This window comes from Zootoca vivipara, chromosome 2 (assembly GCF_963506605.1).
Source record: "Zootoca vivipara chromosome 2, rZooViv1.1, whole genome shotgun sequence".
In the NCBI taxonomy this organism is placed as follows: domain Eukaryota; kingdom Metazoa; phylum Chordata; class Lepidosauria; order Squamata; family Lacertidae; genus Zootoca; species Zootoca vivipara.
In genome coordinates, this window is record NC_083277.1 from 30,990,226 (window position 1) to 31,017,830 (window position 27,605).

Consider the following 27,605-nt stretch of genomic DNA (forward strand, 5'->3'; position numbering starts at 1 on the left):
GTGCGCTTTGACACTCGTCACGGTGTCCCATCGTGCCAGAAGCAATTTAGTCATGCTGGCCACATGACCTGGAAAGCTGTCTGTGGATAAACATCGGCTACCTTGGCCTGGAAACGAGATGAGCGCTGCAACCCCATTGTTGCCTTTGACTAGACATAACCATCCAGGGGTCCTTTACCTTTTTTTACCTTTTTCATTCACACAATGAATCACTTCTACTTTTTCTAAAAAATCAGAATCTGTTTTTTATTATTTAAAAAAATCTATGTTGTGCAAAAAGTGATAATTTAACAAACAGGATATTTGAGTTGTTAACATCATGCTTTCTTTAAACATCTACATAAATTTTCATGTTCAGTATTTCCATTATTTATTAAGATTACACTGCACTTTAACACGTGACATTATTTGGAAGAATATTACGTTTTATAATATACATCAGGCACTTGCTACACTAGAGAGGCACTGATTTTCCTCTTTGTAAATATGCAAGGAATGCTTTAGGCAGTATATCATAGATAAGGTAATTGAGGGTACAGAATAAAAATGCTTACCGAAGGCAAATTGAAAATTGGCATTATTTAAACCAAACACTGAATGTTTTCCCCTTAAATATGGAAAGATTAGGAAAGTTTGCATCTTTCTGCTTTGTGTCAACTGATAGTGATACATAAGACAGTCTTGTATATCATCTTGTATATTCCTCTGTAGTTTGTAGGTCTGGTTTGTAGATTTGTTTACAATAATCATCAATATTTGGAATTGTGATTTTGAGATAACCAGTCTTGTTTAAAACAAAAATAATTCCCAAGTGTTTTAACCACAGTTCCTGGCTGGTTGGAAAAACAAAACAAAACCTCACTATTCAATTTCCGTGGAGCATGATACTTTCAGCATTATTTTTACAGTGATAAATCTTCGATTGACTAAAGAAATACAGCACATACAAAAGGTCAAGTGTGGAGAGAATGAAGTAAAATGCACACCAGTTAGGTATCTCCCTCATTTCAGCTAATCCACAAAGTAAAGAGTATGCACTATCAATTATGGGTGAAAATATACCAAAGGTTTTTTAGATATTGGCTTAAGATATGCAGAATTTTAACATAAGCAATAAACCTTTATCATTTATGAAAACTGTGGTGGTGGATCAATGTATTTCTCAAACTATATTCTGGAGATAAGGTCCCACCAGCTGCACACAACTTTCATTATTCCTAAAATGTGGCCCTAGTTCAACCCATCACTTTATTCCACAGTCCAGTTAAAAATGGATACATTATGGGTTTCAGACATGCTGACCATTTTTATGTAAGTTTACTCAAAAGTAAATCCAATGAGGTTTATGTAATGTAAGTAATGTCCAAAAGCAAAAACATTACAGTTAAGCTCTTCTAGTTTTAGATATTTGTTAAAGTCGATTCATTAAAGTTAATGCTGTTTTACATTCATTCATTAAATTCAGCTAAAGATAGAGGTGGGGGGGAGGGGGGGACGAGAGAACCAGAATAAACTACTTGATGTAAATAGTTCTCTTCACAATGCTTTCTTTCAGGGGCAACAATTTTTGTTTTTTTCCCCAGCTGCCTCCATTTTTAAAATGTCACATTTAACTATGCACAGAACAATATTTTTACAGTGAGATTCTTACACCAAGTTGGTCAACAGCAAAATAAAATAAAATATATTGTGTATTCTTATTCACTTACAAGGCTAAAGCCCCGCAATGCTGAAAATATGAACTGAATAGCGTGGCATTTAACTTGCCTTTGGTGCTTTCTTGAATGAAGAGATTCTTAATTGGCTGCATTTGTTCAGCAGCTAAAACTCAGAGAGTCTCAAGACAAACCTGCCCTTTGAGAGTTTTAATTAGATGTGTCATTGGATCTCTATCATGTCCCCACACCCCCGCCATGCCCAGAAGTTTTATTCATAGGTTAATTAGGACATCGTCTCAGCAGGACTGAAGAGGGTATTAGAAGGACAGCATACTGAATGGAAATATGAGCAAAATTCAAAAGCATCCTTCTGTGTTAAGGGAAAAAAAATGAACCTACATTGATATCTGCCCCTCATCCCTCTGGCTTGCATTATACTTCAAAGGAAAACAGGAATTACAAACCCTTCCCAAAGTCCTAATAAGCCTGACAATTTCACTTTAGTGCCAAGAACTTCATTTATTATGAAAGAGTTCTAATAAATGAATTGTTTACTGTCACAAGGAAGCCCTAGACACCATGATTAGCCTAAGCAACAATCGTCTATCAGGGACCTTTTCCGGTATTGGAACTGTATCACTGAAATATAAAGGGTTTGTTTTGTAGACTAGCTACAAAATCTTGAAAAAATGAAAAAATGAAATGAAATCTTGAAAGAATGAAAAAAGGAGGGCTTTCAAATTTTAAACAGCTTTCACATGAGATGTCCTTTCTCTTCTTTTTGAGTATGAAAGTGCAACTGAGGCAGGGGACTTCTGGTTCTGGTATCTGTTCATCTCTTTTGGGACGTGAAACTAAATATTTAAATATTTAGCCACCATGAACACCATTTGGTAGAAATAAGGGATACAGTCGTACCTCGAAAGTTGAACGGAATCCATTCCGGATTCTGTTCGACTTCCAAAACGTTAAAAAACCAAACATGGCTTCTGATTGGCTGCAGAAAGCTCCTACAGCCAATGAGAAGCCATGGAAGCCCCCTCGGACGTTCAGCTTCCAAAAATAGTTCACAAACTAAACAGTCACTTCCGGGTTTATGATGTTCAGGAGCCAAAATGTTTGGGAAATAAGCTGTTCGACTTCAAAGGTACAACTGTAAAAATTTTACTTGGGAACCACTGCCTTCTGCCAGGTGTATTATCATTTAAAAAACTAGGCAACTGCTTTGGTCAGTTATATTTAGAGGGTATCATGCTCAATAATAAATCTTCTGACTCATGGAACAAATGATTGATGAATTCTGGATTGATGTTTATGGAATAAAATTGGGGCGGTAGTGGCCCAGTTAATCTGTCTCTTTTATAGTATTAGAAACACTTGCACATCTTTCTCTGGCAATTACTGCTCAGACTTAATTTGTTATGTTTTCAAAGGGAAAAAATTAAATATGCAAATTCCAAGCATTCATCTCTTGGGGGCTGTTTATATTTCCATTACTTCCAGTAAAAGCAATAGTGAACACAACAGTAGTTAATTAGAAAGCAAGCTATAAAAGAAACAAATGGCTTTTTATTTTAGAATGGCATTCCTTCATACATTTTAAAAGATTGACAAATTGTGCACATGAAAAGATTGATGGGGAACCGGTATTAAAGGCAGTTTTCTGCGCTTTAGTCGAGTCCCTAGGGACATGTTCTTTCCCTACATGCAAATAACAATAGGTGAACATATCTAGTCATTACTTTACGAACCTTTAAGAAAGATGGAATTCAGTAAATATCTTAATATAACTCTAATAAGTGTCAAAGAATATTTGTAATAAGTTTTCAAAAGTGGCATTTCTTTTAACTGTTTCTCACTTTCACTTACATACCGTAGAAACATGCATTTATGAATGAGTTGCACAAGTGCGAGTTCTAGCTCAGGACTTCTACTGACAGAGCTGGTGAGGTGAACCTCTCCCATGGTAATCATCACAGGTGTACTGGTTAATAAAGTACTATTGTATTGTATCTGACTAAATCAAAATCTAGAGTAGACCTACTGAAATCAATGAACCGGTTAGTTGCCCATTCATTTCAAGAGGTTGAATACAACCCAATAGGTCAGGCATCCCCAAACTTGGGCCCTCCAGATGTTTTGGCCTACAACTCCCATGATCCGTAGCTAACAGGACCAGTGGTTGGGGAAGATGGGAATTGTAGTCCAAAACATCTGGAGGGCCAAAGTTTGGGGATGCCTGCAATAGGTAGTAGTCAACTAATTTTTTACTCAGAGTAGACCCACTGACCTTAATGAAGATGACTAAGTTCAGTCCATTAATTTCTACAGGTCTACTCTGGGTAAAGCATAGTTAAATACCACCCTATCAGTAGAATTCATTATAGTGCTAAGGTGATTGTTCTATAAGTGCAAGCCCAACATAATGATCTCCCCTTTACTCTCCCCACATGCGTGTCTGGGTTTTCCCCCCTAGCGCTCCATAGTCAGAGGAGGGGGACACAGGGAAGAAGAAGAAGAGTTTGGATTTGATATCCTGCTTTATCACTACCCGAAGGAGTCTCAAAGTGGCTAACAATCTCCTTTCCCCTCCTCCTCCACAACAGACACCCTGTGAGGTGGGTGGGGCTGAGAGACTTCAGAGAAGTGTGACTAGCCCAAGGTCACCCAGCAGCTGCAGGTGGAGGAGCGGAGACGCGAACCCGGTTCCCCAGATTATGAGTCTACTGCTCTTAACCACTACACCACACTGGAAGGAGAAAGGGTAAAGCCCACTGTGCTAGCAGGAATCCTTGTGCTGACTTCTGCTAGAGGAACAGGGTAATTGAATCCAGCCCCATGTCATTGTGTGAAAAAATATTTTATTTTGCCTATCATGAACCTATTGTACATGAACTTCCTTTGCTAGCCTAGCATCCCAGACTGTGAGAAAGAAATCTTCTGAAATGCAAGGTATCCCTTCCTGCATTAAAAAGTGCTAATCCACCCAGCACTGATGCTTTGGTGGTGTCATTTTATATTGCATTAAAGTTTTTAACCTCGTGAATGAACAACAGTTTGTTAAACAATGGCAAGCAGCTATGAACAACCAAGTCCTCCTCTATCCACAAACATTTAGTATTCAAGCAGTACAATACACTTTACATATAGGCTGCATGACTTATGCTGTATCGATTCGGCCTTGTCAGTTTGGCTGTGCACATTTGTTCAGTATTTGCTTAAAAGAAGAATACGGGTGATTCCATTTGTAATGTACATAGCTCACTCATATATCCCGGTGAGTAAAATCGGAATTTTATTATAGTGGCAGTTGCAATAAATAAAAGAGCAATTTTAACACATAATTAAATCTCCCAGAGAAGATGGCATCCGACTAGATGCTTGGTCCCCCCACCAAAACTTTATGTCTTTTTAGGAAATGCTTTCCACATTGAGTGCTCTGGCTAGGAATCCACATGAAAGGCAGTTTACTGCAGTGTTTGGGGAGAAATTCTAGGGGACGCAGGCTTTGGGGGCACCACTATTTGTCCATATGACATGAGAGTGTGACCTAGAACACATCTGTTACTCTCTTGCAGCAGCACATTGCAGAGGAAGATCCTTAATGATGGGCATACCGTTGTTCAGTAAGTTTTTTCACCATTATCGATCATCTCTAAGGGTCTCTTCTAAAGGACCTAGTGAGAAAACCGCTGAGCTACACAAAAACTGCAGCTATAACAAGCTTCAGTGAAATGGAGGTCTCATCTCGAAGACTGTCTGAAAGATAGTGATTAAACAGAGCAATAGTAGGAACATCTAAAACCATCTAAGCCAGGCATGTCAAACATGCGGCCCTCCAGATGTTTTGGACTACAATTCCCATCTTCCCCAACCACTGGTCCTGCTAGCTAGGGATCATGGGAGTTGTAGGCCAAAACATCTGGAGGGCCGCAGGTTTGACATGCCTGATCTAAGCCATCATTTCGGCTTACAGCGGGAAATCCAAAAATGAACTTCTACACTATACTTTCTACCATCTGTAATTAATCAGGCCCTAGATACTACTATGCATAATCAAAATACCATTTCTATGTAATTTCTAGTGGCCCTGTGCATTAGTGACTACTGACTGAGGTCTACCGTGTTGGAGAACTCTCTATGGGTGGAAAAGAAAGGGAAGGGGAACTGCTGGGAAAGCAGAGCAAAAAGGGTGCTATACTAATTTAGAAATGGCCTGATGTAGCACTGCAATGATTCTGAGCATCCAATAAACCAGGGGTGACTAACAAGGCGTTCTCCAGATGCTGTTGGGGTGCACCTCCCATTGGCCATGACTACAGGCCATATTGGCTATGGCTGATAGGAACAACAATATCTGAAGGGCCACAGGTTACCCACTACAAGTAAATATTTTCCAGATGGGTCACCACTTTGAGTGCAAAGGATATAAAAGAGGGATAGCAACACAATAAATAAACGGAGTCTTATATTATCATTACAATTTCAAGTCAAACCACAGAAAGTTCACCGATTATCACTGAAAGCATTCAGGATCTTCACGAACCAGGAAATTGGTATGTGATCTGTGTGTGATGGGGGGGGTTGGGGTTGGTGCTAAACCTTGTACTTACCTGGTGCAGAATATGAATTTGCCTAGATTGTAATGCTTCTATGCAATCAATAAGAATAGATTGGTGCCTCCCTTGTAAGTCCTCGTACAGCTTGCAATGTGAAACAAGGTTCTGCATCTACAAGAGCGCGCTTTCACTTTAAACATATATATTTTCATCCAAGTCCTCGGGGCTAATTGCAACTCACATAGCTAAGCCCACACTAAACACTCACTTCACAATCGAATCACCTGAGCAATAGCTGAGAAACTCCAAACCCTTGTTTCAGGGATAATATTTATCTTCATAAACTATGCATAGCTGCCAAGTTTTCCCTTTTCCCGCGAGGAAGCCTATTCAGCATAAGAGAAAATCCCTTTAAAAAAGGGATAACTTGGCAGCTATGAAACTATGTGATACAGTCATCCAGAAATTTTCTCTCTTTAGGATGCAGGGTGCTGACGGGAGGAAGGCGTATCATATCCGATTACTTGTTCTGTCCAAAAAATTACAGTCTCTTTGATAGAAAACAAGCACATAGGGGAAGGGGAAAATATGTTAGATTTTTGCATGTTGAAACATCTGAACATATGGTTCCACATCTGAAATAGTGCAGCCCCAGGTAGCTTGCACACCTGACACTGGATCAAGTCTTTTACTGGTTATTTTTTTTAGAACTATCAAGCTATTTTAGATCTTCTTTTAAAACACACACACACAGTTTTACTTTTAAAGAAGATTATTTGTACTATCCAATCTTGTCTGTTTTCACAGACACAACAGTATTAGGATACTGGCATTTATGTGGTTCAGTCCTCTGCTTTGTTCTTTAGAAAGAATTTCACACTAAATGCAGTGCAGAAAAGAGATCAATACTTCTATTTACTCACAAAGAGAAAAATCATCCAACTGCCTTTCTATTATTATGTAATGTCTTGAGTGTTCAGAAGGTGAAAACCAATAAGGTCATTGTGCACTTTACTGAGAAGACTGCATTAATCATCACTGTATAAACCCTTTTCTTTTCATCTGTACCTTTGAAATCTCTAATATGATTTCTCCTTTTATAGGACACACTCTTCTTCTGGCTGTACAGAGAGAGCAACTGAGGATCAATTTAGATGCAACTACAAAAAAGTTTTCTTTATCAACTGCCTGTCTTTAAATACTAATAGCTTTCTTAAAAAAAAAACCCCAAAAACATTTATTGGAATTGAAATGTTCAGCAATTTCATGAATTAATTGAAAGGGGAAAGTGTGAGAAGGCAAACGATCTGAACTAAAAGCTACGGCAAACTGCATGCTCCAGTTCTAGAATTAATTTTAGAATGTGCCTAGATAAATGGAATTCAAGAGCAGTGAAACAAAGGGCAGGCTGGATCCACAGAACAACAAAGAAACAGAGGAAATATGTTATTCCCTATACTAATGCTTACAACTGGGCAGAAATTACACTATAGTCGTACCTTGGAAGTCGAACGGAATCCATTCCGGAAGTCTGTTCGACTTCCAAAACATTCGAAAACCAAAGCACGACATCTGATTGGCTGCAGGAAGTTCCTGCTTTATTGCTTTATACACTTAAAGTACCCAGGCCTATACAATTTTGTGTAGCAGCATGTGAGGTGGCCTTGATTTAAACAGTTGACGTTTCTATATTTTTTATATAGTACCAGTAACTGGCTTTTGCAGTGATACAAAGTGCCTGATGTTATGTAACTTGTCATTACTGATTATTTGTGTTTTATTTTATGGAACTAATAGCATTTATTTTAAACTTTATATTGATTTTATTAGTGTTGCACTAAAAATACTGTACCACGTAGATATGCTTTTTAAGGAACATACACATGTAGCGGACCTGAGGTTTTATATATATATATTCCTTTTACTTTAAAAGCTACATTTCATACATACACAACATAATTAGAATTCAAAGTTGATAGTAAATATACGGTTAGTGGCAGGCTTAGTGATTAACATGAGTCATACTTGTTGAATTTTCAATTTCAAGTTTGGTGCAAAAAAATCAAAGAATGTGAATTCACTGTATTGCCTTATTGAATAAAAGTATCTGTGCAGTTTTTGGTTGCTATCTGAACAAATTTACCCATGAATAAACATGTATATTAACTAATATCATTTTCAATGCATTGAAATGAATATTCTCCTATTTTAAATGATAATTCTCTAATATTCTCATTAATCAAGAATATTCTCCAAAAGATTATTCTGGAGAATTTAACATCACTAGTTACAGCACATCAGGGTTGGCCATAGAATGGGGTAAAGGTCTGTCTATCAGACAGACAGCCTGCTGGCCAATGTTTCACCCACTTGCTGGGTAACCAGGCGTTGCCAGGCAAGAAGCCACACTGTTGCATGAGCTGTTCCTGTGGATCCCTCTAGTAAGCTGGCAAGCAGAACTGCTGTAGCAGCCACTGCAGTCCTCCAAGCTATGGCTGGGGGTTTATAACACAAGCCACAATACTTCCTATGAGGATCCTTTCATATGCTATGGATCCTGCCCAGCACTGTCTATCATCAGAGGAAAAGCTGTGACAAATTCACAGAACTGCAACCCAACCTGCTCAGCAATTGCTATGGAAAAGGTGAAACTATCACGGCTCAGGCCTACCGGTATTTTGGTAATGAGTTATGTTTCTTCCTGTCCCAGTTACTTACTAGCCAAAGACAGCTCAACCAGAGGAAGTGGACAATGGCAATGTGCTGCTGCAGCCCACAGCCTGTACTGATATTTATAGCTGGGCACGGACCACAGGAAGCAACTGCAAGTTCAGTGTCTCAGCTGATCCACTCATAATGAAACATGTGTGCTTAATATGACCACAAGGGGGAAATTGGTTCTACATCTCCATGTCCTCTAAACTAGTGTTTCTCAACCAGTGTGCCTCCAGATGTTTTGGGACTACAACTCCCATCATTCCTGACCACTGGTCTTGCTAGCTAGGGATGATGGGAGTTGTAGTCTCAAAACATCTGGAGGCACACTGGTTGAGAAACACTGCTCTAAACAACTCCAATGATAAGATGCTTGAGTTATTACCCAAAGAAGGTTGGATTAGCGTTCCTATAGCTTACCCATCTACAGTATATGATACCCTTGCCAGTTTCAACTCTGGTTAAGTGTATGCAGAACCGGCTGGCTACTGGACACCTAATGCTGAAAGAGAGCCATAATGACATAAAATTGGTGGAGTTTAGTGGCACAGCTGTGCTGTAGAGACCGGGGAATTTCCACCTACCTATTAAACAATATTGCTACTATTTTTCTTACCTAGCTAAGACATTTGTCAGGGATGCCAGAAGACATCCCAAGCAACACATAACGTTCCCCGCCCCCCCCCACTAAGCACTTATTAGCCTGTAAGAGTTATTCCTTATTCTACTACCTCCATTTTTCCCTCCTGAATTTTCGCACTCAACTGTGCCCTATATCTTAAAAGTAAGTCCAACTAGCCAGGGAATGGTACTGTGCAGTTTGTGAAGCATATGTGCACACCTTAACTGTTATATAAATAATTAATAGAAGCAATAAGGAAGCCGGGCATGTAGAACAAATTAATCCCTTATGCTTCCAGGGGATGGATGGATACATGGCTGCAAATTCATCCTACCAGATCCTTGTTGACATAAGTTTTATTTTTAGAACTAGAATACGACACACACACACACACACACACAGAGAGAGAGAGAGCGCTTCTAATATTTCAAATGAGACTCTTCTCTGAGTCACAGCTGAATTAATGACACTATGGTGCCAATAGCTGTAGGCTTTCGACTGCTGGGATTAGGGAATAAAATGCATTGTTTCATTTGTTGGTGTCACAGCACTTCCCTAGGACGATAAAAATGCTTTAAGCCAGATTCTCACATATGTGACCATGACAAAAATAAATAACAGCAATGCACCTGTGACTATTACCTGGTGAACCTCTCTCCTGACCTGAATGTAAAAACCCAGGAAACATTAGCTTTCACTAAAACTCCGGAACATAAGACTATCATTAGTTGGGGCCCACATCCCGAAGAAATTATTTTTAGAACTGAGGAATTTTAACAGATGAAAAAAAGGAACCTAATAATCAGGCTTAACTATAGTTGGCACAGAATGACCACATACCGTATTTTTCCGTGTATAAGGCCAGGTTTCCCCCCTAAAAATTAATCTCCAAAATTTGGGGGTGTCTTTTAAACGGGGGCCATCTCCCCCATTTTCTTAAATTGGAATCCCCCAAAATAGGGGGCGTCTTATACATGGGGCGTCCTACAGACTGAAAAATACGATATGTCAGACTTTTCCATATCCTTAGCACTGAAAGGTTCCTGGTATTCATCAGAACATGGGAGAATTTCTTAATTTTCCTAACTGAAAACCTTAAATGGGAGAAATCAATGTTGCGTACTGTACCGTGTTTCTCATATTATAAGACATGTCTTATATTTATTTTTTCCTCAAAAAAACACACTATGGCTTATTTTCAAGGGATGTCTTATTTTTTTCCTCCTCCTCCTGCTGCGGCCAGCATTGCTGCTGTGCCTATCACTATGTCTTATTTTCAGGGTATGGCTTATATTCCTTGAATGCTTAAAAATCCTGCTATGTCTTATTTTATGGGTATGTCTTAAAATATGAGAAACAGGGTATTTGTGATCAGAAACCACTTTGAAGTTGGTTTTGTTTTGTTTTTGTTTTTGCAATAAAGTAGGTTCACGCTTTTCACAAAATAAATAAATAATATCTCCAAATGAGATTTTCAGTTACACAGCCCAGGGTGGAGATCATAGTCCTAAGAATGCATAATGCCAGTGCTTTCTTGTGATGGTAACCAGCATCTCTTACTAACTTACGTATTTATTATTGCCAAATTGAATCCTTTTGTGCCGGCACCCACAGCACTTTGATCATGTTATAAGTAGCAATGCCTCTTTTTAAAACAAAACAAACAAACAAACAAACAAACAAACAAAAGCTCTGTGGAATGAAGCAACGTCTCAACAGCCAGTGTAATTATATACATTATGGGTCTGCCTCTTGACTCTTTAAATAGAAGCTGCCATGGGAAAACATCATTAGCTATTATTGCATTGAGAACCATTGAGTTGCACTTGACTTCTAAAGATTAAAACAAGGGACATGAGATGGGGGGGATGAGGGGGGAAAGGGGGGTGAGCCAAATGGCATCCCAGAGTGAGGGAAAAGAGGATACCTTAGCTGCATTATATTAGTAAAGGAGGGTACTGTGAGGGAATTTATGAATTTGATAGAATTATTCATGGTTTTGTTTTTTTAAATGCACATCCCCTCCATCTAATGCAGTCACATTAATTGGAAGGGTCTTAAAGCAAGCAAAATACCACAATCCATAACAAAACAACATAAACCAGTCTCAGTGGAAACTTTAAAAATCCCAGGCTTAGCAGATAAAAATGCCCTATACCAGGCACCCCCAAACTTTGGCCCTCCAGATGTTTTGGCCTACAATTCCCATCATCCCTGACCACTGGTCCTGTTAGCTAGGGATCATGGGAGATGTAGGCCAAAACATCTGGAGGGCCGCAGTTTGGGGATGCCTGCCCTATACAGTTCAACACATAAAAACAGGGACCTTTTCACCAGTTGATGGAAAACATCAATGGAAGGGGCCAATTGTATATGACACATACAGCTGTGTCACAGAAAGGACATGCCTAAGGGCCTCCCTACCAGATCATAGAGGGCAGGCTGGCTGGCTGGTATGCAAGGATGCAGCCCCTAAGGTATCCTGGTACCACACTCAATAATATCCTTGCTTCTGCATTCTGGACCAACTCAAATTTCCAAAGACACTTCAAAGGTAGCTTCATATGCAGCCCATCGTAATAAGTTAATCAGGATGTAAGAAGCATGTGGACTGTGGCCAATCCAAATTTATTTATTTAGGAATGGGTACAGCTGGGACACCATCTTAAGCTAGGCAAAGGCTTTCTTGACCATAGCCACAGAGCCACAGAGTGGTTGGGGAAACCCAGCCAGATGGGCGGGATATAAATAATAAATTTATTATTACAGTGGTACCTTGGTACTCAAGCAACCTGGAACCCAAACACTGCAAACTTGGAAGTTAAGTGTTCCGGTTTGCGAACTTTTTTTGGAAGCCGAACATGCTCCGTTTGGAGTGTTATGCTTCTGATTTAAGTGCCACACATCTGTTTTGAGTGTTACGCTGAGGTATGTTTTGTTTTTGTGACTGTGTGGAACCCAGTTCAGCTACTGATTGATTGTGTGACTGCAGTACATTGTTTGCTGCTTTCATTTTATGGATCAATGGTCTCGATAGATAGTAAAATTCATGTTAAATTCCTGTTTTGTGGGTTGTTTTTTAAAAGTCTGGAACAGATTAATCCATTTTGTATAACTTTCTATGGGAAAGTGTGCCTTGGTTTTGGAACACTTTGGTTTTGGAACGGACGTCCAGAACGGATTAAGTTTGAGAACCAATTACCACATTATTATTATTATTATTAGTAGTAGTAGTAGTAGTATTCTTGACCATATTCTGGAACTGGCAAAACACAGCACTATGGGGCAACTGCCTTGCCATCTATGCACATAAACTAATGTATAAGGTACAGGTTGATGACAACATCAACTGACATCAACTCAAGACATGGTCTATGTTAGGCCCAGGCTGTTCTGAGTAAATGCAGCAGAAATAAGGGGAGTGACTTCCTACAGAAAATTCAGAGCTAAATTTCATCTATTCATAATTCAGTGCAATTGATGGTTACAAAAAAAAAAATCAAATAGTGTTCTACTATAAATCATTAATTACTGCTTTCTACTGTGCTTCATATACATATATGACTAGTTAAAGCCCTGAAGGTCTCTGACATAATTAGGAAACCTATTAAATTGATGCATTTCAAACTTCCAGTTGCAAACTGGGCAAGTGCTATCTGTAATATGAATTCCTTCAAGATGATGAACAGGTTACTTCCAAATTCTATTGCAGGAAGGAGATGGATGCAATTTTTTTCATCATAAAATCAATAGACCATACTAGGAAAAGTTCCTGGGTGTATACAAAGCTCTCCTTTCTCCAAAACATCTTTTCATTTTGCAGTTGTAAAGCTTCTGCAGAGCCTCAGAATACAATACTGCATATCCACATTTTCTGCTTAAATAATTATCTTCAAAGTCAGGCCACCCACAAGCACCTTGAGGCTTTTCTGGCAGCCAGGTTGCAATCAGGTAGACTGCTTGATTTTTAGGAACAAGTATCCCATTAGGAGACTCTGGCAGAAAGACAGTGCTTGCTGCTTCACAGCTACTCTGTCAAATCATACATTTCTATAGTTCTGGTGTGTGTCTTGTTAGCTATAATGGCAATGTCAATAGTACTATCAAGCCAGGCAAGCCAGGCACACGGCATGCCCTGCTTGTGTCTTTTCACAAATGTCGTTTCGTCTCCTTCACTTTCCTTTAGAAATGGAACACAAGCAGATATTTCTTCCCCTGTAATTTTCATCACCATAGTGGCAGCGCTGCAGTGATTCAAGGCTACACAGTGAGAAAAACAGTAGCTGTCAGCAGCACCTTGCTCTCTATTCAAGGGTTTGGCCTATTGCTGAAATGAAAAGGCAGCTGATTAGTTTTCAGTCATCACCAATAATTTACCTGCAGATCAAGAAATAGATGGTACTGTGGAGTTGTCATGCAACAGATTTCTCTTTGTTTGGTGAACACCATAAAGACTGAATGAACAGATTTTGCTGTGCTGAGACAGTTTTCCTTCTAGAGTTAAATGCACACACAATGCTGAACTTTTAAATGTGCATCTTTCCCTCACATCCAGCAGAAATAGTAATTCCTTCTGGAAGATAGCACCATGATTCCCTTTATTGGTGCCTTCTTCCATTTCTTACTCATTGATTGATTCTGGTTTTCACCAGAAATCTTGTCCAGAACAGAGAGCTCTGTACAGAGGTCTTGGGGATTTTGTGGGTGTTAAACGGCTCCTCATAGAATGAAGGCATTAAACCCCTGAATATTCTGAAGCAGTTTATTTTTCTGCTGCCATCCCAGCTTCTTCCTTTCTCTGCCACACCAGACTATAGGACATGGCAAAGATTAAAAGGGAGAATATGTACAATTCTGGCCTAAGGAACCCAGCCTGCCCTTGTTGTTGTTTAGTCATTTGGTCGTGTCAGACTCTTCGTGACCCCAGCCTGCCCTATGCTGACACTAAAACTTCTCAGCAACTGCCGTTGGACTTCATTCATCATCATCATCTTCTCTTCAGCATCAATGACTTTCCCACAGCCATTAAAAAATCTCAACCAACTCTTACTTTAACTGATGCCAACAGCACTCAATGCGGCTCATCCCTTGCAGAACCATTTAAATGTTCTATATACTACAGAAATAAACTCTGTCACTCTCTCTCTAATGCATAAGGTCTGCTATTTATAGACAAATGCACGGAGCCATGATGGCTGCTCACATGGAAGTAAGCTCCCTATGCCTCAGTACCACCACCACAACCCCACCCAGGAACTGGCAGTAACACTCTGGCACTTGGAAGGCAGGTGGGCAATGCTGCCTTGTTTGCTCCACCTCTACTGACTATGCCTCTAAATGCCATTTCCTGGGAATCTCAAGTGAGGAGTATGCTGCTGTACTCTGGACCTGCTTGTGGGCTTCCCATATAGACACCTTGCTGGCCACCAGCATGCTGGGCTTAGATGCCCCTCTGGCGAGATCCAGCAAGGCCATTATCAAACGGTCTTAACAAAAAAAGATACATTGCACTGCCCAAAAGAAGCAGTTATGAAATGCAGGTTTCCTTAGGTTTTGTTCTCGGAACTCCCATGATGAGCCCCTGAGTTCCTATTACAGTGGGTGCTCGGGTTGTGAACGTCATCTGTGCAGGAGGCACATTCACAACCCACAGCGTCCGCAACCCACCGCGCCACTTCTGTGCATGCACAGAGCACGATTTAGCGCTTCTGCACATGCGCAAGCACCAAAACCTGAAGGCTACCTGTTCGGGTACTTCTGGGTTCACGTGGTGCGCAACCTGAAGCGTCTGTAACCCGAGGTATGATTGTATGTCTTTATCATTACAAAATGATTGGATATTCAATACAATGAATTTCAATTATGTTTTGCAAAACTCATAATGTCCATTTCTGTTAACTGGCACAAAGCCATCAGTTTTTAATTTTAGTTACAGGTGATCTGCCGTAGTCGAAACAAAAAAAAAATCCTTCCAGTAACACCTTAGAGACGAACTAATAATGTCCATTTCTGTTAACTGGCACAAAGCCATCAGTTTTTAATTTTAGTTACAGGTGATCTGCCGTAGTCGAAACAAAAAAAAAAAATTCCTTCCAGTAACACCTTAGAGACGAACTAAGTTTATCATTGGTATGAGCTTTCGTGTGCGTGCACACTTCTTCAGATGTGTGCATGCACACGAAAGCTCATACCAATGGCAAACCTAGTTGGTCTCTAAGGTGCTACTAGAAGGAAGGTGCTTAATATCTTAGGATTCCACAGTGGTGTACATGAAAGATAAAGCCATGCAATAATTACCATATTTACTTGAGTCTAATGCACCACTGAATCTAATGTGCACCTCAATTTTCAAAACCTTGAAACCAAAAAAGTATTTGCTGGCGAGTGTAAATGTGCCATTGAATCTAATGTGCACCTTAATTTTGCAACGTAATTTGGCCAAAAACAGTGAGCATTAGATTCTAGTAAATACAGTAATAAAACAGGTAACACCAACCAACACCAGCAGCCAGAATTGGGTAAGCAAGGGTAAGTCTTCTGTATATGCCAAATGTATAGCGTAGTAATGCTTTTCTACGCAACACAGCAAACTGCAAGTGTGAGCAATCTGTTCACCTTTTCAATATGCATTTGACTTTATGGTTGATCCTTTTACACATGTTTTGTTCAAAGAAATCTAACAAACAAATCCCCAAAGGGCTGTAGCAAAATGGGGAAACAATAGATTAAAGAAGTACTACAAACCGTGTTGTTTTAAAAATGCAATAAATTAACCTCCAGAACTTATTCACCCAGAACATAATTGATGTCATCACCTCAGGAAATATGGAATTATATATATATTTATATATATATATTTATATATATATATATATTCCTCGCTGTATTGAATAAGAAATAGAGGATGAAATACATTATTAATTATTGATATATATACACTGTAGAGCCATTACCTAGCTCAGTCTCAATTACTCATTTCACTTAATACATAGCTGCCAAGTTATCCCTTTTTTACAGGGATTTTCCCTTATGCTGAATAGGCTTCCTCGCGAGAAAAGCGAAAACTTGGCAGCTATGCTTAATATGCTCTATGTTTCCTAGGTTCATGTTGTACTAACAGCTATCTGAGGCTCAAACTACATAATTGTTTAAAAATGCAAGTTGGCCCTGATCACACACAACCCCAAATTCTTTTTTTCTGGAGCAGGGGTGGGGGTGGGAATGAAGATATATTCCTGCAGAGAGCGCTGAGAAGACAAGAGCTAATCTTCACCCACCAGCTACAATCTACAAGAAGATCTACCCCCACCCTACAATTTGGCTTGAAACAAGTATTGCGCAGCCAGGCGGAGTCCCCGTCCCCCGTCCCCGGGGCAGCCCCGAGCGGAATAATGACACAGGACCACGTATTTATGGGATTAAAATTGGCCACAACTTTATTAAAATTCAGATGTAGGAAGACCTTGGCGCAGGCATTGGGCGTATATCCCTCCCAGCCCCCAGCCGGGGGTGGGGTTATCTTCAGGGTTGTCCAGCATGAGTGGGGGTTGGGCTAACTCTGGAGAACATATGTTCAAGCAGATAGCCCGCCCCCCGATCGCCGCCGCTGGAAGGGGAGGGCAATAATCAGCCAAGTGGATTCGCCAAATCCCCCCCCCCGAGGCCCGTTTACGGGAACCCTGTTATCGCCGCCGCAATAGGGCGGGGGGTCACCACCCCCACGTCCCTCCCCTTTATGTAAATGACTAAAGGATTCCGCCCAAGGCCTGCATCCGCCAAAGTTGTGACGAATTGCTACGGGAAAGGCGAAACCTGCCAATGCAGGGAAAGTCCTTTCCAACCCTTTAACAGCGACCGGACGTAGCAGCACCTGCGTGCGTGTACACCTGTGGGAGAAAAACCTGAAAAGTAAGAAGCCTGTGGAAGTAAATAACCTGTAAAGCAAGCATAAAGTTAGGGAGTGGAGGGTGGGAAAGCTCTGAATCAGTCGGCTGCTTCCGAAGAATGGCTCCTCTTCTTTGTGTGCAGGTAAGCCTACCTGATCCTACCTGGCCGATCCCCCTGGCACGCCCCATTCAGCCAGATTGGTCGGCTGACTGAGTGGGCGGTGACTCCAGCCTCCAGCCTCAGGTAGGCAGTGCCGGCCTCCAAACTTCCAGGTCTGCCTCAGGGATCCCAGGGGGGGCTGCACGCGGCCACGCAAAATGCGCCTCCCCTTTATGTTGGGGAAGCGGTCATTCTTTGAAGGGGAAAAAAACCCTAATTGCAATGACAGAGAGGTGGTGTGGGAGGTCATAACTGGGAAGAGTTAACTTCTCTACCCCCCCCCAATTTATTACAATAAAATTGCCCCTTCCCCACTACAATTAGGTTTTAAAACAGCCTTTTATAAGCTCCAATAGAAGGCTTTTTTCAAGCCTAATTGTTCTAGTTCTTTTTTTTGGGGGGGGGGTATCTTCCTTGAGCCTGCAGGTAGGTAAGGAAGGAATGCTAACTCTTCGGTCGGCAGCTGCACTCTACATTGATATCACTGCACCTCTCCCAACTAAATTTGCAAAACTTTTTCTCAAGCCCAATTGCTGGCAAGGAGCAGGGCAAGTGAGCACACAGGTGTTTGTGTGTGGTTGCAGTGTGCACGCACACGTTTCTCTCTTTTCCATGGAATTTATGATCCCCACCCCACCCCATACACAGCTGGTAAAAAAAAAAACCCAGCAAAAATATGATCACAAAGAGTGTAAGACATGTTAGCTATTAGAACCACACATTTTATACTAACTCAAACAACTGTTGTAAAGCAGCGGGTGGTGCCCATGAACCCTATTAATTCTATATAGACCTTTCATTACAACCAAAGCTTAACATTAGCAGTGACACATAATCAGTTGAACCAGTGAAAGTCAGTGAAACATTTGATTTACTGGTGCTGTAGAACCCATTATCCACTTCTGAGTGTTGCAGCCTTGCAGAGTGAAGTGGCGGTGCTTTCTCACCTTTACCACAAAGTCAGTATTCAAGGTTACATTTAAAACAAAATAAGCAAGTGTCAAAAACTCATCCAAATTCTCAAGTCAAGGGATCTCTTTTCTTATCCTTCCTATTAAGATCTAAATGACAAACAGAAAGCAATTCAAGGCAGAAAATAAACCATCAGCAAAGCTAATTTCAAATAAGTCCATCTGTTAGAACATAAAGGAGGTCAAGGTTTATAAGCGAAGACCAGCAACATCTCCATCTCTCCAGAATTGAGCTGATCACATCACAAAAGGTCAGACAGAACTTGGAAAAGCATTGCTTATTACTTCAGTTTATTGGCTGTGGGATGCTTATGTATCCGTTTTAAAGCACACCATCTCATCACACAACAACCCACCATTCTGAGAAAACTGTTGCTGTTTTTTAAAAATATATTCCATAGCACTATCTGCAGTTGTACCTTGGAAGTCGAACGGAATCCGTTCCGGAAGTCCGTTCAACTTCCAAAACATTTAGAAAAGAAGGCGTGGCTTCTGATTGGCTGCAGGAAGCTCCGGAACCCGTGTTGGGCGTTCAGGTTCCAAAGAACGTTTGCAAACCGGAACACTCACTTCCGGGTTTGCAGCGTTTGGGAGCAAAACATTAGAGTCGCAAGGCACTCAACTTCCGAGGTATGACTGTATTAAGAATCTTTGCCAGTCAGTGGTAATATTTTTCTTTTGCTCCCCTTCTGCTGATACTCAGCTGTGGATGGTAGTGCAACTACTTCAAAATCTAGGCACACTGGATGCACTTCTTCACTGTGAGATAAACAACTGCAGCTGTTTCTACCCACCCCCTCTTGTGTCCTTTCACCCAACCTTGAAGTAAGATGAGAAGGAAAGGTTGCTGAAATAAGGAGCAATAGTTGCATATATCATTTGATTTCAGCGGGCTTTAAGGATTTCTCATGAAGTCAATGGATCATAGATTAATTTTGATTAGATTGTGATTAATTTTGATTAGATTGTGATTAATTTTGATTAGATTGTGATTAATTTTGATTAGATTGGTCCTTCACAAATTAAACCATTTGGGCTAGCTGGCACATGTGTGTAGAGCAACAGACCAAGTGGGGACTATTTCTTCCTGCTTTGGGCTAACCTAGAGGCAGAGCAGTTTTGTCATTAATGAGGTGCTGTTAAGGAATGCATGCCAGTGATTCATGATCAATTGTTTGTTTTTAATTAATTTTTATTCAATCTTGTAAAAGACAAGGCTACAAATCATAAACAACAAACACATGAGAGAAATCCCCAGAAAGTAATAAAAGTAAATAAACTACATGAGATATAAAACAAAGGTTGCTGTTCAGCCTGATTATTCTGTCTGTCGACATTGTGTGGCACAGAGCCCCCCAAGTTACTGGTCAGTGATATTTGACATCAAGGCTTTTTGTTCTTAAAGAATTCCATAAACTTCCATATGTTGTTGGTGTACTTGGGGCACCTGTTCCCTCATTTATATATTTAATAGACTCAAACCAGACCAGACCTTTTGGTATCTTTTAAATTTAATAACCATGATGATGATCATGATGATGATGATGATGAAGCATCTCCCTTTGTGCAAACTCATACTTTGCGTTAGCTCTTCTGACATAGCTAAAATTCAGACTTTGTCATGCCAGATTTCCACCATGACTTTATCCATCTACTGCATTTCCAAAAGTGTCTGAGGGTCAGTCTAGCTGCTATTAGAAAGTAGCCAATTTTGTACATTCCAAATTTTGACTATCCTAGATGCAATCTAGGATAGTAAAAATTTGGAATGTACAAAATTTCTTGGGTTCCATGATCACTGCAGATGGTGACAGCAGAGAGCTGGACCATAAAGGCGGCTGATCACCAAATAATTGATGCTTTTGAATTATGGTGCTGGAGGAGACTCTTGAGAGTCCCATGGACTACAAGAAGATCAAACCTATCCATTCTGAAGGAAATCAGCCCTGAGTGCTCACTGGAAGGACAGATCCTGAAGCTGAGGCTCCGATACTTTGGCAACCTCATGAGAAGAGAAGACTCCCTGGAAAAGACCCTGATGGTGGGAAAGATTGAGGGCACAAGAAGAAGGGGACGGCAGAGGATGAGATGGTTGGACAGTGTTCTCGAAGCTACTACCGTAACTTGAGTGTGACCAAACTGCGGGAGGGAGTGGAAGACAGGGGTGCCTGGCGTGCTCTGGTCCATGGGGTCACGAAGAGTCGGACACGACTAAATGACTAAACAACAACAAGATGCAATCAGATCTGGATTAGATAGCAAATGATAGTTTATTTCAAAGAATTTGCATAGCAAACATGTAATCTGAATACTCTACTGGCCTAACATCATGTAAGGATACAGAAAATAGCAGTGGAACTGTTCTTCAGCACAGGTGGTGACCATTTTGCACAGAGGTTCCGTTTCGCCCCCCCCCCATTGGTGGAGTACACATAAGCACACCCCGTCCCTCCACACCCTCTGATTCTGCCTTCCGGCAGGTCCAAAAAGACCCGAGCGTCGGCAATTGCGGGTCAGTTAGATGCGCCTAAAATGGTCGCCACCTGTATGGGTAAAACTGAAGCTGAAAATGTTTAATTCTTCATGCTACTTTTGGAGCACAATCTGACAGAACAATCGTTTGCATGTTTACTTAAAATAAAATCCAATGGGGCTTATTCCCTGATAAATGTGTAACAGGATTGCAGTCTTCATTTGTTTTAAGAGTTTTGATTTTATCTGCCTCATTTTTTTAATTACAAAGCTTTCAAAGGCAAGTGCTAGAAAAACAAGAAGACTAAATACACAACCACCGCCACTACTCACAAAGTTTTCTACAAGCCATATTTTATTATTGAAACTGACAATGAATTAATAACCTAAAATGTTTTTATCAATGCATAATTTGTAAAAAGTATTAATTAAAATTACCATCTGCAAGAGACAATATTATTCAAATTAAATCTCTTGTACCTCAAATGCTTGTGGCTCATTTTCTTGGCATTATATTAGTCACTGTAAATTATGCATTTCATACCAAGGCTAATCTGATTAATAGGCTTGTATTACCAGCTATGACTAGTACAGTATTATATGAATACTGGAAGGGACTTCACTGCTCTCAATAGATAATAAAACCTTATTTATGAAGACCTCATAAAACATTTTCATTATAGACTCCAGTAGCAATTCATATAGTCTAATTTGTGATGCATCTCTGAAGGGGAAGCTTGATTCCCAAAAGGGCGGGGAAATGAACTTAACTCCTGAAAGGACCATAACATTGGAAATATATTCTACTTTTACTGTGCAAGTTACTTAAACATTTAACTGTTTAATGCAACTTTGAAGCAGGTGAGTTAAGAAAACTGAACATTTTAGCTCACAGTACATTTGTGAATTTCAAGCTAGTGATCTAATGCTACTGCTGAAGATCCCCCAGCCGCTCTCTTCTTCACAAGTTATACATTTCACTCTTAAAACTCCCAAACATGTATGTCTTGCTGTTAATGGTGAATTACATAAAATCTGCTATTACATTATGTAATTGCCACTAAGTCATTCTTACACATTTTGATTCATTATAGCATCTTCTCTAAAGTTGAGTTGGCATATTAGAACAACAACAGTTCTGCAAAGCTATTTCTATCCCAGTGAATTCAGAATCCCGAATAATACAGCTAGAATAAATTGCCTTTGCAGCTTATTCTTAATCCTGAGAATTGTAATTATCCCATGACAACAAAAACAAGAGCTCAAATAAGCTTCTTTAAAATATGACCTCAAAAAGACACAATTTATTGCATATTTTATTTGGAGGTATGAAGCCCTACAATAGATGGACAAAAACGTCTTCAAGAGTCCTTCCCTAGATCATGCTAGTTGAACAACTCAGCAGAATAGGATGGGCAGAGACCACCTTAGCTGAGACCCTACATTGTAGGCTTTTTCTCACCTGGCCTGGGTGGCTGAGGCCCTGGCTGACTCCAGCTACAAAAGTGGAGGCTGCTAAACAGACATTTGGGCTGTTTAGGGGTGTTACTGTTCTTTAGATTAATATTTTGTATCTCTATTTTAGATCTCCTTATGAGTTATGTGGTAATAGCTTGCATACTTTTAAATTTTTATTCATTGTTTCTTACTAATTTCATTTTGTTTGCAATTTATCAATTTTTTTACATGGTGTAAGCCATCTTGAGCATGGTTTTAACTAAGGAAAGGCAGCCTGCAAATAAAATTATGTATATGTTTGGAGAGCCAAGAGCAGAACTCGTCAGTTTCACCCCAGTACTAAAAACACTGGAAAACAGTTTTTACACCCCACCCCACCCCTAAAAAAACAAGCAAACTCTGAATTCATAAAGTTCTCATTGGATAACAGCGAGCCCAATCCTGGTCCTGCCATTCTTAGGCAAGTTGCTGTGAAACTGCTCTGGAAAGAAATGGTCCACATTAGGGCTGTAGAGGAATTAGGGGGCTCTGTTTTTGTTTGTGTGAATTCACCTGATCTATCTCTCCCGGGTAGGTGTGTAGATTGGACAAGTTATCATCATAATTTTTATCCTTAACCAATTTTCTACAAGCAGACTGCCCTTACATTTACTCATTCTTGGAGCAGCTGGAAAGCACAGCTCTTGCCCCGTTGGCTGAAAACAGAGTTTTAACAGTAGGGACAGCCACACAGAACTGTATCACGCACGCAGACAAGCAGGAAATCATAACATTTATTCCATTAGGTCTCAAATACATTCTAGTCAGGCAAAAACATCTAAGGAGGGTATGAAGCAAGGCTGGTAAAAGGGTGTGGTTGGTCAGATAAAGAGGGCAGGCACCATAATGGTGACTTTCAGAAGATAGTGCCACTTCTTAGGAGTTGGGTAGGTGTCCAGGCATCAGCATGTTTCCCAACAGAGATGAGGGGTTTGGGCTTAGACTCTTCATCTGACACTGATGACCTAACCTGTGATCCAAGCTCATGGAAAACAAGTTTATCAATGGATACTAACCATTATAGCCAAGTTCTATGACATAAGCATACCAGCGGCTGGAAGCTGCAAGAGAGAAGAGTGCTGGTGTGCTCAGGTCCTGCTTGCATGCTTCCCACAAGCATCTAGCTGGCCACTGTAAGAACAGGATGCTGGACTAGATGGGCCACTGGCCTGCTCCAGCAGGTTGTTATGGATGTTCTTATATTCTTAGTTTGATCCAATTTAGACCAAATTTTAGATGAGCCGTTTTGATTCAGACGTAGGGAAGGTTCTCCCATCACTGTGTGTCAGAGGCTATGATTAAGAGCTAGTGATGCAGTGTGAGCATAATGTAGAATATGCTTTAAATCCCTGTTATGATAGTGTGCACTGACTCCCAAGAACCGGATCAGGTGGCTGTATTCACAGTTTAATTCAATCTTGAGACTGAAGCTTAGTTTTCTGCCTTTCCTACTTTTAAATATAGAAATATAGGATAGAAATGATTTAAGGTAAATACCAAATAATGAATCACACCAAAGGATTCATACAGCAATGTTACAATGGCTAAGTACAATGGGAAAACCAGACTTGAGGAAAACTAGTCTAGTATTTGGTCCATGTCTATAAGGACTCAGCTACATTGGCAAAGAAAAAAATGCTTTATATGTCTTATACAGTATATGCATTATAACATTGTGACACCAGATGGTGCCGTGGAGTTCTGTTTTTGCCAACCCGATTTCTCATACAAAGTTTACAACGCGTTTAACTGGAACACTTCTTTGATGTGTCTAGATCCGGACTAGGTTCAATATTAGAAAGAATCACCTTTGTAAGCAAATGCTGCTCACCGAAAGAGTCCCTGACATAAGGCTCTTTCAATACATGTTCAGAAACAGAAGCAATAGCTTAAACCTAACTGTCACTAAAAAAACTTGCAGAGAAAAGCTTACATTCAAACATGATGGAACAGATACCATGAAATGCACCATAGTCAAACTTCCAGCACAGCTAGAATGTCTTTCTCATATAAAAGCTCAGAGCTGTATCAGGTTCTCTCTCACAGCTTTCCAAGCAGTTCCCTCCTTCCTACATCTCAAGGGGCTTTCCCACTTATAGAAAATTGAGAAGCGTTGCCTTTTCTTTTACCCTTTGCACTTTCAAGATGTTTATAATCTCACTCATAGCCTTCAAAATCCTTTGGGGACAAGAACTGTTATGAGAACAGTTAGAACAAACAGACAGAGCAAATTAGTGGCTAAACAATGTGTGGAAGTGTATGAGTAAGTTCTCGTTTTGCCCTTGTCACTACAGAGAAGCACTTAGGCTTGCTGAAGCTCCCAGGTGTAAATACTTGCAACAACTATAGCCCTTCCCTTCATTTTGCTCATTCAGTGAATGAAGCCACAGACAAAATCAGGAATTCCAACACCTCTCAAAGGCAAGTACTGTATAGCAATTCCGTAGTTAGGCAAAGCAGGGAACCTGAATGGCATCAGTAAAGGTGCAAGTATAGCAAGCAACTCTCTATCAAACTGGGGGTGAAAGGTGAGTGAAAGTCTGCTCACACAATGTTGGAGAACCACCCATAGGGATGAAATAAGCCACCCCAAATCAATAAGTCTTTAAGCAGAGGCTTGACAGGCATATGTCAGGAATGCTTTGATGGTGTTTCCTGCTCAGCAGGGGGTTGGACTGGATGGCCCTTGTGGTCTCTTCCAACTCTACGATTCTATGATTCTATGATTCTAAACCATTGGTTCATCTAGCTCAGTACTGTTCACACCAACCAGGAGTGACTCTCCAGGGTTTCAGGCAGCTGTCTTTCCCAGTTCTACCTGGAAATGTCTGTGACGAACCTCGCTTCTCTATTACTAACAGTGTGCTGAAGGAATTCAGTTGAGGATCACACAAACCCTTATTCCTTCTTTCTCCCAAATAAACTCCCTGTTTATTTATGGGTTTGCTAGTACATAGAGTACAATTCCAGCTTTCCAAATAACGTGGCTCTGTATCCTTAAAAACTCTAGGCAAATTTTACAGGAACAATCTTGTGCCCTCAGTAAGGTTTCCCTCTCAACTCAGGTTCACCTCAGCAGCTGTTTGCCTCAGCACTCTAGCTACTTCAAGGCACTGTATCCCTTCACTTGCCTCCCCTGTGCATGACTTTGAGATGCAAACTATCCACCTGCTCCTCAGGCTTAGTTTTATCTCCACTCTTCAGTCACCACCCTTTTGAGTTTAGATACGTTGCTGGAACAAGGAGGAACATCCAATTTGACACAACATAGATGAAAGCTTTATTTAACTGGAGAACATGTATATTTCTTTATGATTTCATTTGTTTAAACTCTTAGTTCATAGTATTCGATTAATCCATAAAACCAGTACATTTGATTAATCCAAGTATCCAACTAAAACCTCCCCATTTTCCCACTATATCTCTCTCACTCCCTCGTCCCTCTTCTTCCCTCTCAACTGTCATTAACTGCCGTTCCCTCCTTATAGAATGTCCATAACCCCACCCCCATAATCATGTGCTGTCACTCAAGGTTGGAGATGTATTAACCCTTTTTCATACAGGTGGAAACCAAAATATTTCCTACTAGGGTAAGTTCATCACAATGTCAAGGACTGAACCTGGAACCCTTCACAAGCAAAGCATGTGCTCTACTGTCCTCGTATTTAGATATCACCAACTTCATGTTGATGAAGTGTTTGCTATTGAAAACCTCAAGTCCCATGACTTGATGGATGTGGACACTGAGGCATTGCAGCATGAGTTCAAACAGAGCTCAGAGCCCCCAGTGACAACAATGGCTTGGTGCATCTTGGTGTTAACCAGAAGGGTGGTGGTTCGAGCCAAACCAGGGGTTGTTGTGAGCATTGCAGGGGGTTGGACTAGATGACTCTTCCAACTCTACAATTCTATGATTATATGAACTGTTGGAATTGAGCTGCTTTTTATAAGCACTGTACATCATCTCCATCTATTTTAAGTGGTTGCAGGATTGTTGTCCTTCATATGAATGAAGTGTATATATGTGTCCTTTCATAACTTGAGTTCAGCTTGCAAAGTCCAAGAAGGCATATTTCATCTTCCTTCACTGTACGATGCACAGTAGTTTAGTGCACACAAGGCAGTGTTTGTAACAGCTCTGTATGGTTTTGTTTTTAATACCTTTGTTATTTGTTGAAGACCTCATGCAATGTTAAACAAATCATCTGGAGACAGCTTTCTAAGACCTTCTTAATGAAATTCAGTGGTTCCTTACTAGCAACAGAGAAGGAATCTGTTTTAATTGTATTTATACGTGGTATTTGGTGGTTTCAACCTGATCAACCTTTGCTTACTTCAGTCCACTTCTTCCATTGAGCACTGTCTTATATCTGAGCCTTTTTCTTACATGATTCCCATCCACCCCCAAAAGCAAACAATATGCAAAATTATATGCAAAGATATGGTTAATACATGTGATAGAGTCAAACTCCACGTGGCACTGTATTTCTGCTGAATAGTTTTATATTATAGATACACAACTTTTATAAACAGTGATATGCATTGTACTGGTTTATGTGCTGATTAAATTACCGTAGGAAACTTGAGAATGTATATGTAATATGATTGGGGGTGAGCAGGGGAGGGGCACCCTGCTTCCCTTTGGGTGGGTCTCCCTCATGAATCTTGGCAAGCTGATGTCTGTACAAAAGCTCAGCTGGATAGGGTTGCTGCTGGGCCACAGCACCCCAGGTTGCCTATGGGGCTTATCAGATTGACCTATATTAGTGGACCTGGCAACTGGGCAGGACTGGAACATCAGCCAACTGTAGTGCTGCTCAATGCCACACTACTCTTACTGTTCCAAAACCAAAATAAAGTTGTTCCTTGAGTGGATTATTGCTTCTAGACCCTGCACCCTGAGTGCACTAAATTCCACCCAACTCCTTATTCTTTTTAGAAACATCGTACCATCAATTTCAACAGTGAAGGATGCTCCAGTTTTGCTCATGGTGAAGAATTCTCAAAATGGATAGATCGAGCCACCACTGAGCTGTGCAGAAATAATTTTGTCATGCTGAATGCC

The 27,605-nt window shown here is 40.4% G+C and overlaps 1 protein-coding gene across 1 annotated transcript in view; it reads right to left on the bottom strand.

Moving 5' to 3' along the window:
• Positions 1 to 27,605, bottom strand: part of CNTN3 (contactin 3) — a 187,487-nt gene that overhangs the window by 112,352 nt on the left and 47,530 nt on the right. The gene's annotated exons all lie outside the window — the stretch shown is intronic.